The 19,203-nt window shown below is 40.8% G+C and overlaps 1 protein-coding gene across 6 annotated transcripts in view; it reads left to right on the top strand.

Moving 5' to 3' along the window:
• The window catches only part of LRFN2 (leucine rich repeat and fibronectin type III domain containing 2), a 168,846-nt gene that overhangs the window by 47,178 nt on the left and 102,465 nt on the right, over positions 1-19,203 (top strand). The window contains exon 1 of one of the 6 annotated variants that reach the window (XM_069800360.1): positions 1,139-1,753. The exons of the other annotated variants lie outside the window; for them this stretch is intronic. The gene's annotated coding sequence lies outside the window, so the exon portion shown is untranslated. Of the gene's footprint in view, positions 1-1,138; positions 1,754-19,203 lie in introns of those variants that run through there. 6 annotated transcript variants of the gene reach the window in all.

A 19,203-nucleotide genomic window follows, 5' to 3' on the forward strand; every position in this document is an offset into this window, starting at 1 on the left:
GTGATCTGATTTTCCCAAGGGTGTGAATGGATTGCTGTTTATACAATGCAGCTATGTTTTGGGTAGACTGGTACATAAGCTCTGGACATGATTCTTCTCTGAGAGGCTCTGGTTTTATTTCCATGTGACAACAGAAATATGTGGCTTTTACAATTGGTATGAATGATGGATTTTCTGCAAATTCCTCAGAAAATTGAGGAACACAGAATTTTTAAGCAATTATAACTAGTACCAATTATGAAGCTACTGTAATTATAGAGTTACACAAAAAAAGAAATAAAAAATCAGGCACAAATAAAGATTTGTATCCAGATTAGTACTTTAAAATTGGGTCTTATCCTTCAAAACAGATCACTGAGTTAAATAATACAGGACAACTGGCTGTATATACGGCATTAAACTCTCACAAGGAATTCTTTGTAATACTACCATTAGGATAAAAACAGGAAAGAGAAATGAAGAAAATAAGGTGAGGCACGTATATTTTTAAAAGCATATAATATGTTAGATCAGGTCAAAAAGTACTCCCATCAAAGCTAGTATCATGCCTCTAGCAGTGGCTCAGACCTCCAGCTGGGAAAAAAGAATGAAATCCACCCTGAATGTATTTAGGCAGTGGTGGTTCTCCATTATTAGAGAACAGGGACTGAAAGGTAATGTTCTTCCCTGTGTTCGTTGAAGTGGGTTGATGGGATTGGCCATAAGAGTTGATACCATCCCTGGAAAAACTACAGCTCTAAACTTTCACAACTCTGTAATGATAGAAGGATCCACCTAGGGGATGCTGGTAATTATATCAGCTCCTTGAAGGGGAAATAGTTTAAAAATCATTATCTAACGCTAATATATCCCTTAAGTGAAAATGAGAGAGAAACATCTGGATGTGCAAGAAGGCAAACCAGCCAAGGATGTTGTCAGAGATAATGGCCTCTGAAAAAGAAAAAGTAGACACCAGTTCTTCCTGCCCTTTGGTTTATGAGGGTCTAGGAATGAGAGACCAATGTATAGAGAACCATCCTCACAGTGCTTGCAAGGCATCTATAGTTGGGGGGGGGGGGGGGGGGGGAGTTGAGGGGAAAAGAAAAAATCAACAAAATGCATAAAAAAAAATCCCCAACAAACCCCTTTACCCCCCCACCCAAAAAAAAACCCCAAAACCAAAACACCAAAACCCCACCCCAAACACCATATTATATGCCAGTTCCTGGGGCATGCCAAGTGTTGACCAAATTTAGATTGGCCAGTGGACCAACAATCTTGGACCTGATCAGGAGTCTGGATATCTTTGTTTTGGGAGCTCTCAACCTCTTTTGAGAGACCAGGTTTTAATTTCTCATTATGTATGTTTAGATATTAGTCACGAATATGCCCTAAGCTACCAGTCACTATTAAAATCCCCTGGCCTTCTGTTATAATACTCACTCCAACCTCTGCATATGCTGGAATGCATGCATCAGTTTTCCACACACTTGTGAGCAAATATGGCAACTGTATGCCCACAGATAGTTGTTTATTTTGTTTGTTTCTTTGTATCTCTGAAGGTACATTGGAAGAGGTGAAGAAAAAGGGAAGGAGGGGAAAGAATCAAAGATTTGAAACAAGTCAAAGAAACAGGAAAGTAAACATGGGATATGGCTTATGACTGCAACCCTGACGTTATGCCAGTGCGAGAAGAGGAATGCCATCAGGAGGTAGAATGCTACATGGTTGCAGAGCCCTAATTCTTATTAGAATAATGGGGTCTCACATTAAGGTAGCTATCAGTGTGCCATCAAAACATGGAAGTGTTGCCTTTTCATTTCTATTTAATTTTCTTTCTAGTTCCATTCTTTTTCAAGGGTCCTTCACATCCCAGCACTATACAGCATTAGAGCAGGACTCTGCCTGTGCTTTCACATGCTTGTGTTTTCACACATACATAGACACTGTGATGTATGAAGGATCCCTGTGCTGAAATACATAAATTCAGACCTATAGAGTAAAAAAGTCAACAGAGACTCTTCCTCTAAGTACAGAATGTCTTATTCTTATAAGAACTCAATTTATAAAGCAGATCAGACTAGATTGCCATAATCCTATAAATCTGTGTGTTGACCTTGTGGATCAGGGCCTTCTCTAAGCTACAGATAGGATAGTAAGGATTTGCCAGCATGGGCTTGGAATGATTGCATTACTCACAGGTAAATAAACTGAGTTGTGGGAGTCTCTAAGATCAGAAAAGAATGGCAAAAGGGACTCAGCAACAGATGTCACCCTAAGCAGCCATTCTAAGCCTAAAAATCCATAGTTGCTTTCATGTTCAGGAGTAGGGAAAGGATCCTGTAAGGCCAGCCAATGCAGCAATGGCACCTCTCCATGTGTACCACATATAAAGTTACACCACTGATAAAGTTTGGATTGGATCACCCACTAGATATTTTTTCCTGAGTTATAAGTTGTGATTTTTAAAAATTCTTTATTGTTGCTAGTTTTGCTGCTGTACCTGCATGCAAGACACACTTTCATCCATCCAGTTCCCTTACGTGGGCAGCATCTGCAGTGTCACCTACCCTGGCATTTGGCTGTAAGGGAGGCAGAGTTCTGCAGGAGGCGCGGGGCTCTAGGTGCACCTTTTATGTTGCATGTCCCTTTCCTTTCCCTGGTTTGCACTATGCTACCAGGCCTAATCTACAGGTGCAGACGTAAGAGCTTTATCCTCTGCTGCACTGTGCTCAGCGGTTCATCTCGGACTAATCCAATGTCAGCATAAAACCATCTTTCTCACTTTGCAGAGAGGCTTTCAGCAGCTTCTTACTGGATCCAGACAGCAGGGACTGTGTGGTGCCAGAAGCAGCAGGGCTGTGCATGGACCCTTGGCTCTTGGGAAAGCAAGCAAAGCAGTGATAAAGTCTTGTGTAGCCTCTAGTGTCTTCCATCTGTATACGAATTCTGGCATATGAATCAGCTCAGCCACACCATGTGGTGAGGTGAGGAAGTCTTTACTGAATTTTGCTCAGGAGGCAAATGAGGCTGTGATCCCATAAAGGCATAAGTATATATATATATACCTATATAATTAAAAAATTGAAGGAATTTCAGTAACCTTATTTTTGAGTAGTCCAGGTGAGACAAAAATTTTATATATTTTTGAGTTACAAGTATCCTGGGCCCTCACTGATTTCAACAAGAGCTGAAAAACTTCAGCATCTTTGGAGAACTTAACACTCCAGTATCAGTCAAGGTCAGCAACTAAACCTAGCCAAAAATGTGAGGAAAAAGTGATGCCTGTGACTTGTTGTAGGTCACATGGTCCTCAATCCAGGGAAGGAAACCAGGAATCCTGACTCCATGTCCTAAAAAGCTGCTTCAGCCAGTTTCCACTCCTATATATGGCCAAACCACAGAAGAGGAATTTTTCAAATCATAAGAGCATTGTGGTGTGTCTGTGGGCATGCTCCTTCTGGGTCACAGGCTGTTTCATGTGGTTAACAACATGGCAGAGGACTAATTGATTAGGATGAGCTGCTAGTGAATCTCAGAGCATTTTGAGTTTTCAATTTAGATCAGTATCAGGAAGGTCAGACACTTCTAAGAATCTCCTCCCATCCCTTAACTGGAGAAATCAAATTGACACATGTGTCACCTAGAGAACTATACTGCAAACTGTATCAGAAGTGCAAGGAGGTGCCAGATTTCTGTGTAAATAAGGGACCTACTCTGATTCTTTGAAGCTGTGACACATTTTCCTGATTTGTTGGGAGAGTGGGTAAACGTTTGAGGAAAAACACCTAACCCTTATACCTTAACTTACTTAAAAACTTAATATTCCCAGACTTTGCCAGAAATTTTGTAAATTCCTCAAATCACTACAGAAACTGCAATAACTGCTATTTTCATAGATACACACAACCAATACCTTAGGTCTTCGTGATTTGTGTCCAATAGCATGAAGATAAGCCTGATGGAAAACCATGAAACTGAATGATTTTATCTTAACCAGCCCCACCTTGTAATCTAGGGGTATCTTGTGCCAGTCAAGAGCCAATGCAGCTCTTTAAGCTGCATTTCCCAAGTTTTACTCTGTCGATGCCCACATTCCTCAAATGACAAGTCTTACACCAGGAAGGTGTTCCACCATCTGGTCCATCACCAGGAGACTCCTGCTCCCCCACATTGTTCTACCTAGCCGTGACTGCAGTTTGCATACTCCCTTGTTTTGCCTTGCTAAGTAATTCTTTTGGATGTTACTGTGTAATTAATAATTCAGAGTAATAACCTCGGAATGAGATACTATTTGTACCTTAGCAGTTGTAGTACTGCAGCTGACCCTTGTTAAACTTTCCTATAAACCTATCCACTTTTGGTTCACGAAAGTTTCTGAACAACAAATAACTCAGAGGAAAGTCCTGTCAGATCCCAAAATTTTAGTAACAGGAATCTCACTGACCAGGTAAATAACATTGTTAGTGATGCTGGCTTCTGAAAGGCTTGTGAAAGGCTTTTATCTGTGTCAAAATGTCTGAGGCTGTAATGTGATGGCATCATGTTCTTTGGTTGCCTCACAGTCTGAAGTGTTTCTGGCTTGACCATCCTAAAGGGTCCAAAAAAGCAGACCTTGAAATTAATGTATAATTTGAATGTTTCAGTAAAACAGTATTTTTTTTTAAATCTCTGCCTGTTGTCTTTCTTAGCTTTTAACAGTGATGATAAATGGGGATGTCAAAAGACTACTCCAATGTTATATACGTGTGAATTATCCAACTCCTTAAGGCCAAGGGGGGAAAGCAGTTCAGATAAAATTATGATAGCAAAGTTTATTTCAGCTATCAAAGGTGCCCTGACACTGATACTCAGAGCAACTGCATCAAGTAGTTAGGAGAAGCAGACAGAGTATTAGTGGGTGAGAAAACAGGTAGAAATGCTGCCAAATGCTTTGTTTATTTATTTTCAATAAGCAGTTCCAGTGTGCGTGTGTCTCGCTTGATTATTGGACTTTTGGTTAAATCCAGAAGTACCTGGAAATTGATGAACTTGAGAATTTTGAAGGGAATTCATCAGGAAAGCCAGCAGAGGTCAAGAGGTCCATCTGAGCAGCAGCTATGTTCTCATCTCAGGCATTTCTCAGCATTGTCCCGTGGTGCTCTTGTAGTCAGGATTTCTGAAGCAACAGGCAGCACTGAGGAAAATTTCACACCCCTGGGAATTGATCAGAGAGGAAACAGGAGTGGACTCTACTGCCAAGGTGACCCTTCCTCTCTGAAGGCACTTTCCAAGGGGGTCTGCGGGTGAAAGGTTTTCTCTTCACTCTCAGTCCTGTCTGTGTGAGTAAACCCCCCTCCTGTTCTTCACTTCTTTGAAATAAACTTATTGTCTGATAATAATCTTTTCTAGCTGAACACCTATTTCGCCAGTAACAAAACAAGACCGTTATGCAAATTTACTGGAAATAGGTATTCATTTCCAGAATGTGTTTGGCACTGCTGTAATGAAGTTAATATTGCTATGGACTTCTGCTGAACTGCGAGCTTGGTTGTAGAATCAGAGAGGGAGGGGAAATGGGAATGAGAACATCTAGCAGGGCTAACTCTTCTCTCTCTCTCTCTTTTTTTCTTTTCTTTTGTTTTTTGTTTTTCTCCTTTTGTGAATTTAGGCTGCCTTCTCCCAAAAGGCAGGCAGGAAGGAAGGAGAAGCAGTAGAAAGGCTTGCACTTGCTGATGATGTGTTGATATGGAGTGGTACCAAGAACTTGTGAAGGACCTGAAGTGGGGACTATTCTTTTACTTTGGGCTGTGTAGTGTGACTTCAGTAAGAATGGTGTTAGGGTGCTGGTACTGCATGCAGGATTTTGTGCCAGGCTGTGGGGAAGGTGGACCAAGACCTATGTTCTCTTTGTACAGATTTCAGTCTGCTAGCTCACGTGGTTACCAGCAGGCTACCAAAAAAAAAAGTGCAACAAGGGAAAACTTAAAAGACTGTGAATCATGTTGCAGGAGCTGCTAATGATCGCCCTTCAGCTGCTAGCATAATGTCTGTAAATGCCTATTTAGAAAAAGAGCAGCATGAATTCTAATGCCAGTGATCAGCACTCTTGTGGTTAGTAGTTACATGTGTGGTGTCATTTTCTGACGTTAAATCATATCTCTTTTTTCCCAACCAAGTGTCTTTTTTGATAGCTCATTAGAGAAATCAGAAACTTGGAAAAGCCACTGTGGTTGATGTGTTGCCACCCTCTCATCCTAGGAAAGATGGTTGATGGGAGTAATGTTCTCTCTCTCCACAGAAACCTACAGGACCGAGAGGAGAAACACAGTGTAGGGTTTACTCCATCCTTTCTTCTGCATGGGTACATGGTCATAATAATTTCTTATGGCCCTACCTGTCAGTCCAGTAATCTTCTTCTCCAACTCTGTACCCAGTGCAGTGTCAAGTAAGTCAAGTCAAAATGGTTGCCATCATCCTTTTCTGTGAGGTACTGCTCTGCTGTCTCTTATTCCTCATGGTTATGATACTTTTCCTTCTGTTAATTTATAGATTTAACTACATTTGGATTCACACCAACCCCACAGCATCATCCCTTTTCCCCACAAAATTACTCCTGCTGATGTGTTTTAAACTTTTAATCTACCTGTAGGCATATTTTATGTTCTCTGTCTTATTTCCCACTATTTCCTCTGTACAGTGGAATCTGCAGAGAGTCCAGCCACAAGGTCTAGGCAGTCCATAAATCCCACTTAATCTCTGAAACCAAACATAATGAGAATTGTTCTCTGATTTTGCTCCTGAGACTTGCCACTGACTGGAGACCCTCATCCAGTCTCTAGACAATTAAATTAAATGTAGTTTTTGTGGGGGCCTTTCCTCAGAAATCAGTTACACCTTATAATGCTGTTTCATACAGCTGTATATTTTTAACCAAATATATTAATGATTTTTAAGAATATCAAATTATATTTTAAAAAACAACACCCCCCCCCCCAAAAACAAACAAAACCCCACAAACCAGTCAAGACTTACTAAATTTAGATTAACTTGTTTCCTACCCATTCAGAATAGGAAATGCCAATCCTTGTTGTTTTTCAAAGAGTGGGTAATGTATTTTTTCTCCTGGGCTGAGACCTTTACATGCCAAATTTCAGCCTGGAACACAGTTTCTCAGACCATGTATTGTATTTTTGAGTTGAGTTGATTTGTTTCAGTATGTCAGCAAGAATTACACCTTTGGGCTTACGTTCAACCTCATCATTACTGTTTGAAAGGCTTGGTGTTTCCCCTGAAACTGTCTGAGGTAGAAGACTCAGAATTGCCCAGGCCACTTAGATTTTTCTAATGACACAACATTGAGGGAGGACACCTCCATCCCTACACACAGACCCAATAATGAGTCACTTAAGAGGTGAAGGGAGATCTGAGGGGGGGCAATTTAGACTTTCTCTTGCATGATTTTTGAATGCTCTGATAGCTGGACTAAAGATGCCAGGTTTGAGATGTTTATCAATTCATTGTTTGTGATTTATGTTTTCAAACACAAAAGACAAGTAAGGAGTTGTTCTAGGGGCAGCAGCAGGAAAAGTATTGCTGGAGGGAGTTTACGGCTGGAGATAATTCAGGAAAGGTTATGCTTCATTTTACCTAAAACTAAAGCCATATGCAGTCATTAGCTCTTCCCCTTCACAAGCCCTGCTCCTCAGTGGAGTCCCTGTCTCTCTGATGGCAGTTAAACTCTCCAGACAGCATGCTCCTAAAATGAGGCATATGCTAGCCTGTTTCCTTCTCTACTAATGTTTCTTTGGGACACTCCAGTTTCACAGTGGGCATCCCAGTAAGGTGGATCACAGGTGTGTAGTCAGAGAGAGGACTTTCTTAACCAACTGTGTTGTTTGGAGAAAGCATATCTCCAGCAATACCCTTAGATCACGTAGTACATTCAGTTGGCAGATTTCCCATTATAAGACTCTCTTTTACCTCAGTTTATCCCTAGTCACACTATGACTTCTTTCTTCAATAAGCCCCTTAACCAGAAAAGAAACTAGAAGGTGGACATACTTGCAGGTCAAATGCCATGCCCCCAGAGCCAAAAATATCAAAATCAATCCAAACTGACTTTCATTTCAACTGAGGGGAAGACTTCTGGGTCTGCCTAGTTCTCACTGTATCAGCAGCCAGGCTGCAAGCTCTGCAGTGTCCCACCAAACCACCTGCCTTAGGAGGTGGAATAGCAGGCAGGCAGTCAGTGGGATGTTTCCTTGCCAGTAATATTCCTGCAGATTTCAGATACATAAGCTGGTGTTTTTTCAGCATAAAATAATTCTGTGGACACTTCTGTGCAGCTGCTTTCTGACAACGGTGATTGACAGAAAAAGGCTGGGAAACATGCTCAGAGCTCAAAAGAAAGGCTGAGGAAGGCGGAGAGAGTGGCAAGATGGGGTGGGGGGAGGAGCTATGCAGAGCAGGAATCTGTGAGGAGGCTTTTCGCTATTCCTAGTATTTTGCATCATGAAGAAAAGCCTCTTTCCAAAGCCCCCTTATTGCTCTTATTTTTTTAGCAGAGAACACAACAAACATATGAAACAACTAGCGGATGGCATGCTTTTCACTATGCCAAGTGTCACTTTTTTCTTATTAATGAATTCATCTAATTTCTTCTGTCCTTCCCCACTTGTTCATATTGTGTTCTCTTGACTAAATAAGCACTTTCTATTCTGAGATCTGAAGGACTGTGATATACCTTGCTGTTAAACAGACAGGTATGGATTTTAAAAGCAAGTCACATAACATTTTTGTCTCAGTAGTGATGTCACACAACCTCTGAACATGACTGTGGATAGATAAGTATGTATATTGTGTTTATACTTAAGGGGCTTCTTTGTGGCACTAAGAAATCAGTGAAGGTATCTATCTGACTGTTAAGAGATGTGGTTCCAAACTAACAGAGGGAAGTCAATGAGGATGTTATTTTCCCTCTCAACACTACTTTGACATTATAAGTTTCCTTATCAGAAAATGCAAATGTCCCAGCAGTATTTTGTTAAGTCAGGTATTCTGATTATTCTTTTCTAAAGCCTGCTGAAGTCAATGGGAGTTTTTCCATTGACGTGTAAAAGTTCTGAAGCAGGTTGTCTGTGTTTCATGGCTGGAATCCAGGATGAGTATATGCACTTGTTCTCAAATTTATGTTATTTTCTTGCAAAGTAGAAAGATTATTATGTTCTTAAAAATTACATTCCCCAGCTTTGATGTAGTGTCTTTCACATTCTTCAGTCTTTGGCTTCACAAAAATTCTGGATGTCTGCTATGACTGTGGCACAATTGCTATCTGATGTTTGCAGAACATAGCAGTGCACAGTAAGGTCTCCTTGTTTTTAATGCATTATGTCCCCAGCCTTGTTTGGGAAGTCAGGGGTCTAGACTGGTCTCCAGCTGTGAGGGTATGTGCCATTTGCTCACTTTACACTACAGTAGGCTGAGATAAGCTAAGTACAAACCCCTTTTCCTAGGGTTTGGCTGCACCCCAGTCAGGACCCCAGAGTATGAAATCAAAGGGGAGATTTGTTGGCTCTTAATATAAATAGCTTATACAGAACACAGCATCCTACTCTACTGTGTATGATTGCATCAGAGCAGTATAGCTCTGGAATTTTAACGCTAGAACACAGAACTGTGCAGAAGAGAGAGGTGCAAAACTAGATTATTAGATGTTGTTCATAATCTGTTATTAAGATATGGAAGGCTTCCTCCAAATAATATTATCATCAACAGTTTTATTCATATACTCATTCTGAGCCATATTTGTTGTAAATTTAGGCTTTTTTTCAAATTAATATAGATGACATTTAGCCCTATGAAGTAGGTGGCAGAAGGACTGCAGAATTTTGTGTTTTAACATGACAGAGACAATGCTGTGTCCTTATTCATAGCCTAAACTTCATCATTGTCATGTTCATCATAAAATCCTGGCAGTCTTTTAAGATGCTGGTTCCCAGAACTGCTCCTTGAAAAAATACCAAGGAACAACTCTCAGCTGCTGTTTTATCTAAGGTCCCTTCATGTAGTATTTATAATACTTTATTGTGCAAATGGTCACCTGATTTCTTCTCTCAATCACTTGAAATGGGTATAACGAGAGGTAAGCCTTAACAAATACTTAATTTCTGTTAACATTGAGGAAACTTTCATTAGGAGTGAAAAAACTGTGAACAATGAACAAGTCGCTGCAAATAATAGAGCTGACTTGCAGTATTTGTGAATGAATAGTGGATCTGGAGTTTTTGTTTGCTGCTTTCTGATTTATTTTATTCCCAATGGAAATTATGCTATACGGATGGTTAGACTATTGGTAAGATTAATACATAGCAACATTATGGTTAGATTTTTTTGGTCCAGAAAAAATATTTTCCTTGGCATATTCAACAAGATAAACATTTTGGAGACGCATTCTGTCTATCTATACGCATCTCTAAATAACAAGGAGCCCGAGGAAGACAATTTCAGACAGTGTGTTGAATTTTAGGAAAAAAAAAAAAAAATCCTTACAATCAGAAGAAAGGAAATCAACCCTCCAAACCTACAGTGCTGCTTTTGTGGCTTATGTGGTTGTGCCTGCACTGGGGAAACTTTCTCTTTTCCCTAGTCCTGCTTCACAGTTATCAAAGGTAGGCAATCTCTCCAAATGAACTGGGGTTCCTTTCTTGCACATTTACTCAGATTTCCTTCTAAAGGATGACGTGCATACCTAGGGACCAGGTGTCTTGTACATCTGCTTGACATCTGTTTAGATAAAACTTACATTTAACAGTAATCTATACCAAGACTAGCTCTTTCTAGTAACTGTCTGCCATAACAATTAGTAGAGATTGTGTTTAACTGAATGATGGCAGAATGGTTCACTTAGTTCCAGCCTTTTTGCTTTGTTGCTGAAGACTTGGGTCTGCATCTGTGGTACAATTTATAGCAGAATATGGGTTTTCATTCATCCCCAGGAGACTGAGACAGTTTATAAGGTTTATGCATTTGATAAGATCAAAAGGCTTGAGAATGAAAGAAGCTGTTCAGATGTATTAGCATTATTATTAACTCAAATAACAGTTTATGGTCAGTGGTGTTTCCTTGATGAATGGCAGGGTGTTTCAACCATGTTCACAAATGTTTTTACAAATATCTGTGGTGATTGACAGGTGATTGACAGCTCTTTGCAGGTTTTGAAAGTAAATGAGAATCTGTTACACAAAAGACTGTGCATCTTGACTGAAGTTTGACTCCTCTTTTTTTTTTCCCAAGTTCCCACTTACATCCTAAAATATTTTCTTACCTGATGATCTATCTCATCTTTTTCATCTAGAAAATCTTAATTTCATCTTAAATATTTAACTTAAACAATAAACCATGTTAGAACCCCAGTTAATGTGCTGCAAATCTCAAATTGCTCCACAGACTGCTGGGAGGTTGGTGTAGACTGATATCTTAATATAAATTATGCTAACCTGTTTCTGAAATTCACAAAGAATTAAAGCCTACAAAACCAACTAGCATTTCAGGTCAGTATGATTTAATTATGATGAAAATTTCAAGCATGTTAACTAGCTTTTTAACATCAAAGCTTTGGACTCTAATTCAGGCAAGTACTGCTATAATTATTGGTATGTACTCTAACATTCCTGGAAAACTAGAAAAGCTCTAAAAGTCTGGCATGCAATATAAGGAGGCAATATGGTTGAGAGGTCTAAAAACCACTCAGAATTAGGACGTGTATATTCAATATGCAGCGAAATTATCTTCTTTGTATTACATACATGGTTTTTTTTAGGAAAAAAAAATCAGGAAGTGACATAATTTCAACAATAATGTACTCAGCTAAATTTGCAAAGAAAATAGGTGCATTCCTGTTGTGTTACTTGAATCCACTATCATACTCCTTAAGAAGTCAGACACTTTTCTAAAAAAAAAAAAAAAAAAAGCCAACAATCAGCCAACTAAAAAAAAAAAACACCAAAAAAACAATGCACAAAAATGCACAAAATAAAATTGCTGTCATATTTGTGAATTATAAAAGCTTTGTGTTTCACATAGTCCAAAGAACTGGAATGAGAAGCATTCAGTTTAGAGATGATTTCCTGTTTTCACAGGTTTTGCTTCTGCTGTTGTTTTGTTGCCAAAAAACTCGGAATAAAGAACTTATCAACACCAATTTAGTGTAGATAAGCAGACACTTCTTTATTGACGGCCAGGTGCGCGGGTGAGTCCTCTCACAAACCACACACACCTGAACACCAAAATCATACACCTTATATTAAACTTATTCATACATATTCATTAGATTTCTGAGAAATGTTATACATATTCATTAGATTTCTGGGAAGTTATTAGCATATGTAAATGTCCTTTACGCAGGCGCAGTGAAGGTCTCTGGTGGTCTTCAGGAGCCCTCTGGTGGTCTTCCATAGTCTTCCTCACTTTGTCCGATAGTTGACCTCCCTTATGTGATTCTGCGCAGTACGATTTTTGCCATCATGTATTAGATTTACATAAAATACATTCAGTGTTAATTCTTGAATTTAACATTTCTAGTGATTGGCCCTCAGTCACACCACCTTATCAATATTCTTATACTAAAACATTTACTGGTTAATCTTACTTAATTCCACTAACTGGAATCTTGATCAAAGTGGGGTTTCTAAGCAACAGAACTAAGGTCCATAATGATCTCTCTTAGTTTCTCAAAACAAAACACTACAAACTAAACAAATCAGTCCAAGTTTCTATGGTTAACTAATTCTAGACAATACTTATTTTCTTATGATTGTATACAGCACATTTTGTATGTTCCTAATTTTTGATGACTACATTTCGAGCTTCAAACCCCTATATTCTACAATCTTTACCTTTTGATCAAACCCAGCTTATATAAAATTTTAACTTATCAGAATATTTGTAACAGTTTCAACACAAACCATATTTTCTCTGTTCTGTTCTTTTTTGGATGTGAAACAATAACATTAGGTCATAAAAAATCCTTTTACTTATTGCTGCTTGACTTGTCAAATCTCCCCAGACACTTTTGTTAATGGATTTATTATTAAAATTTCTCAGATGAAATCTAACAACAAATAAGCCAAAAATCTTTGGTCACTTGAACACAAAATTAAAATAACCTTGACTTACAGTATATTGTTTTCAGTTTACTGTGAGTTGCCTCCTCTAATCAACTTTCATTATACAGTCAATATACTAGCCTGTCTGCTCTGTCTTCTAGAGAACTGCCATTTGACTTTGTGTCAGGGTTTGTTGTAGTTACTTGTCTTTCTCTAGCCTCAGGGAAGCACTTTTTCCTTCCTATTCCTTCCTTTTCTCAGAAGTTTGAGACATTCCCATCCATTTTTACCAGGCGGCAAAGGTGAGACCATCTCCATAATGAAAACGTGTGTGAGGAGAGCAGAGCAATTTGCAGTGTCGCAACATTATGACACTGGCATTGCAACACAAAGCGTGAATGCTGTGCTCCCGAGCAAGGAGCACACCACAAAACTGCTCCTGGCAGGGTGTCAGAATGGCTCATGACTTCTCTTGTCCCCTGCTGCAAAAGATATAAAAACCTTCAATCCTCATTATCCAGCACTATTAGAGTACAGGGCAGCAAAAGGCAAGGGGGAATGGGTGAGATTGTCTTGACATTTTTGAGGAAAATTAGCTGTGTCACTGAGGGTTTTCTACTTTTAGTTAAGAGCACCAAAGTAGTCCTCTTTCTGGGGCTTAACATTCATGATGCAGAGTTTAGTTTTTGGATAGTAGCTATTGAGGATTGATGATAGGGTCAAATCTACTTTTAGCACCTCATCATCCAAATTTGGCCCAGTGAACTGGGCATGATAGCTGTGTAACAGATGGCTGCAGGGAGGACAACCCTATGAGCTGCTGAGCAGCAGGCAGCAAGCCCCAGGGTTCATGATGACTGCTGTGTTGCAATTCATGGGTTAACTAAAGAGTTTCTTTCTGCCATGCATTGCTTGCTCTACTTCTACAAGTTAAGGGAGCTGCTAGCTTCAAAACTCATGAAATCTTTTCAGGTTAAGAATGGATATGAGCTCCTTTCCTGTCCCCAAGCTCTGCCTTTGCTTTTCATAACAGCCATGGCTGATCATACAGCCTGTCATCTCTCTAGGACAGCCCCATTCTACTCCTAACATGAATAGAGTGTGTGAGGAACGTTTACCAGGGTAGCACTGCAAAACAAGCTCATATAAGGTAGGAGCAACAGCCGTGGGCCACAGAGGAGATGTCTGTGAATTATCTGATGATCATCAAGAAAAAATTCACTGTAGCCAAAGTCAGACACATGCTGAATGACTGGAGCCAAAAGTGTTTGAAAATGGTGCTTCGCACTTCTTGCCCAAGGGACTCAGAGGTGTTTGCAGTGCACACAAGAAAGGGATCTATCCCTCAAAGAGTTGGCACAGAAAGGCTAAATGCAGATAAGCAAGCTCGGTGGAGATCAGATCTAAGCCTGACAAGTTAGATCTTGCGCTGAGGGCTGTGGAGAGCAGGTGGAGTATTTTACTCATGGATGGTTAGTGTTTCATAGCGGTAGAAGCTATTTTGCATGGGAAAACTCTTTTTGGTACTGATGATTTTGCTTAAGGACGCAAAACAGGAGTTGCTCACATTTAGCTCCTTACCCTGTGGCTGCAGCACTATCCATGCTCTATCAGCAGGGTGAGTACCAGTGGCTGTCCAGCACAGCCTTTCTCACGCTTCCACCCTCCATGTCCCTATGCTTCACACTTGCTACCATGGGGAACAGGGAAGGGGTGAAGACAAAGAAAATGGAGGTGGTGTAAATCTGGCAGTGCTATAAATCAGCCCCATTACACTGAACTCTATGGGGCTGATTGGAGCAACTGGTCTGTGTACAGCACGGAGGAGTCCCTTCCACAAACAGCAGTGTCAGAGAAGAAATGCTCAGGAGTAATGATGTGAGGGGGAAGTCTTAGCATCCACATTTGTCGTGGTTTAACCCCAGCCAGCAACTAAGCACCACGCAGCCGCTCACTCACTCCCCCCCATCCAGTGGGATGGGGGAGAAAATCGGGAAAAAAGAAGTAAAACTCATGGGTTGAGATAAGAACGGTTTAATAGAACAGAAAAGAAGAAACTAATAATGATAATGATAACACTAATAAAATGACAACAGTAGTAATAAAAGGATTGGAATGTACAAATGATGCGCAGTGCAATTGCTCACCACCCACTGACCAACACCCAGCCAGTCCCCGAGCGGCGATTCCCTGCCCCCCACTTCCCAGTTCCTAAACTAGATGGGACGTCACATGGTATGGAATACACTGTTGGCCAGTTTGGGTCAGGTGCCCTGGCTGGGCATGAGAAGCTGAAAAATCCTTGACTCTAGTCTAAACACTACTGAGCAACAACTGAAAACATCAGTGTTATCAACATTCTTCACATACTGAAGTCAAAACATAGCACTGTACCAGCTACTAGGAAGACAGTTAACTCTATCCCAGCTGAAACCAGGACAACCTTGAATTCTTGTCACTGAAAATTTTCTAGTGCTTTATAAAGTGTGGCTAGAGTGGTACTGCTTATTTAGGTGCACGTGAAGTAGAAAGAAACAAGGGACTTGCTTTTTTTGATCAGTGGAAAAAAAACCAGAAAAAAATCCCTTCTAATATAAACATTTTGAATTCCTGCAGCCATCATGTAAAAGATATGTGTAGAAACCCGATTCCTGTTAATCCCAATTGCTTCCTAGTTGTTAATTAGCAAACTAATCTATGGCTATCAAAACTCTTGCCATTAAAAGACTCCATGGAAACCAAGGAGCATCCTACCTTGTCCAGCTAACAGAAGGACCAGCTTGAATACCTAGGGTCCACCATCATCTTCTCCAAAGGTGGGTCCACCAACTCCTCCATCATTAGAGAGAGCATGGTGTTAATGGTTGAGCCTAGCTGGCCAGTTATGTGTATAAGGTACAATGTGTTGTTCAGAGCTGTTCAATAGCATTTACTCTCTAGTGTACATTATGAATACCTACAGACCTCAATTACCCTTACCTGTTTCGGAGAGGGTAAGCAGCCGTACAGATCAAGGGGTTAAGTGCTGTGATCAAGCCCTCTGTCAGAAATAGAGACTCATTAGAAGAAGAAAGGAAAATACACTTCTAAACAGTTTGCAGTACTGTGTGTTTGTGCAGGAAATGAAAGAGCTTGTCTGCTGTTTTGAAAACTGAGGGGATAGTTCCTTTAACAGTTGTTACACCTTGGTAAGGATATTTTAAATATAATCAATTGTTCTAGCCTGAGTGAAACAAAATGTCTTGTTGACTCTGTACTGTAAAAGCACATTTGAGATTCACCTTCTTCTTTTAGGTATTTGGGCTGATTTGATTTAATAGGACCTTTTTAATGTCTTGCTATGAGAAGAGGGAGAAGTGGTATGTGGTTGAGTTACATGGTTTGCCAGGATGCTGAGGCTCAGCAGAGCTAAGATAACCTCACAAATAAACAACAGATGGCCGATGACCTAATGCTTTGCTTTGGGTGAACATGACAGGGATTTATTCTTTCAACCTGGAGAAGGACCCTCGGAAAGGCTGAAACTGCAGAAATGCATGACATGTGGGCAGATACAGTTTGTTATGGGGATTCAGTCTGAGCAGATGGTATTAGAATACATATCTCTTATTAGGCATCTGCTTCCCATCTCAGTTATACAATGTGTAAGACTTAAATTAAATTCCCCAAGGAGTGCCTAGATCACTTACTAATTTCTACAGGCTGTTATGGATGCACGACTAACCAAATCCAACAGGTGTTAAAACTCAGATTTATTCTTCAGCAAAAGTTAGTTAGAAGTCTGGTAACATTTTATAAAACCACAGGGTCAATGATATAAAGAGAATTAATACTAAACAGCCGACTTAAGAATCCCCAAGTTTTAAAGTGATGGCTCAAAACGTGCATATCACTCACCTAAAAGCTGAGGGCTCTCTCCCTCAAGGAGTTACCTCAGGCAGTGCCCTGACCCGAGGGGGAGTCCCCGACTGCAGACCTGCTGCTCCAAGGAGGACTGCCAACATGTCCTCCGGTGGGACCCCATTTATACCCCTGTTGAATCTGACCTGTGGTCATTTAATCCTATTGGCCAGGAGGGTCACCTCAGTGTACCTGGCACGTCTTGATTGGCCAGTTCAAATTTCAACGTGCAGCCTCCAGGGTTTCCTTCCCCTTCTCCCTTCCTGGAGAAGTTTTGTTTCCTGCTGGTGGGATGGAGGGGCAGGGAGTGTACTGCCCCACATGCACATCTCTATGTGTCTTTCTTTGAATTCAGATGATGGGCTACATCCTGAGCTAGTTTAGTGATGTACATTTATAAAGTGACAGCAATGTTAACTGAAGCCAGCATCTGATCTGTGTTCTTACTGCATAGAGGACTCCTTCTTAGTGATAAGCTGTTAGTTAAGGATTAATACCCAAAGCAGAAACCTCTGTGTTGGCTCAATAAATGTTCATGGATTTACCCTCTGAGAAGGCAACAACGTGTAAATGTTCTGTAAGACCTCCAATTAGGTAGAAACAACATGGGTCAGGATTTCTTTCTGCCTTATATCTGTTTTCCCTAGTGTTTAGGTATATCACAGGATCAGCGCTATGGATGCTTTCATGTCAGCCTCTGCTGGACTTAAGGTAGGAGCAATCCCAGGGCCTGAGGGGAGGTTTTCAAAGCATCTGTAGTAATGAAAATGCCATGTCCTGTAACAAGCCAAATTCTTAAGGCACTTTTGAACTCTGCTTTTATATGCTTCTCAGGTGAATCATGTGAAGCTGGTCAGCAGAGCTCAATGGCTTCCTGCCTTGAGGGACGGATCTGCTGCTGCCCTTCCCCATGGACGCAGTCCATGTTTCAATGGCAAAAATGCAAAACTGCTCCCTGGGGTGGGTGACCTGACAGGGTTGTATGCACTAATGGGAAGGAGCAATAGCCCTCAGCACGTCCCCAGGGCAGTAACCTGCCTTGTACCAGAGAGCTGGAGCTGCTGATAGCTGCCCTGCTAAGAACAGCCCAGGCTGGGCCAAGGATCTGGCCGTGTTTTACCAGCATCCCCACACTCCCTTCCCTTACCTCTCTGCTCCCACCAAACTACACACAGGGGGAGGACTGTGAGGTCTCAATCTCCCTTAATCAACACTGCCAGTCTGAAGCCTTGGAGCACGAGAGGGAAGCATCCATAACTGCACAGCTCTCCCCCTGGCAGCCATGTCCAAGCCCTCCCAAAGGCAAGAGGACTGCAATTTCATCTGCTCAACTTCTCTAAGGGACAGGTTGTGTGGAGACTGAGGGAAACTAGCTCACTGAATTAGAGAAAATGCTCCCAACCACTCCCATGTAACCACTGAGGTCATTCTTTTGCCTTTGAATTCCCACTATCTTCTGCAAAGCAAAAAGGTATATTAATATGCTGTTCTTGTCCAGTTCTTTACAATGTCATTTATGGTCCAGGCTGCTGTGTTTAGGAATGGGTGTACGTTACCAAAGTTAGTAGCACTTAAGTGTGAACAAGCTTGCACATCAGATCCCAGCTAGAATGGGAGAAAAGGTGCCAAAATTCCAAAGTTTACCCAAAAGTTGTGTTCTTACCTTCATGGTGAGCTCAGCCTGCATCCTAGGGCTGTTAACAGGAGAGAGGGCCATGCTTTGTGGCTGAAGACAACATCCAACTAATTAGTAATTTCGTTCTTCAAAGTGTCTCAGGATGAGGCTATTATACCACAGAAACCATCCAAGTATGGGACTTCCGGTAGAGTTTAGGGGCAGCACATCTTTCATACTGACTTTGCTGATCAACCTTAGTATGCAGACATTGTTGGTCCAGGATTTTCAGGTGTCCATCAGCTTTGTCAGACCTACAACTGCATAAAAGCCCATGTCCTTCTTTTCCAGTCAGATAAGTATCCCAGCTACTCCAGACAGTGGTTGTGGGGTGGAAAGGGAAATTGGACATCTTTTTCCTGTTCTTTCTGTAACTATCAGTCCGGCTGAGTTAAACCCAGCTCATATGATTGCATGAGAACAGCCATATCTCTTCTAGCTGTAGTGTGGTTACAACCTCATTTAATGGCATTGTACTTCATTTTTGCTGACTACTGAGCTGATCTCTTAAAAGTCTAGAAGACAGGTGAGGCATGATAGTAACATGGTAAGTTCTCAGAGGAA

Source organism: Haliaeetus albicilla, chromosome 13, assembly GCF_947461875.1.
Source record: "Haliaeetus albicilla chromosome 13, bHalAlb1.1, whole genome shotgun sequence".
Lineage (NCBI taxonomy): Eukaryota > Metazoa > Chordata > Aves > Accipitriformes > Accipitridae > Haliaeetus > Haliaeetus albicilla.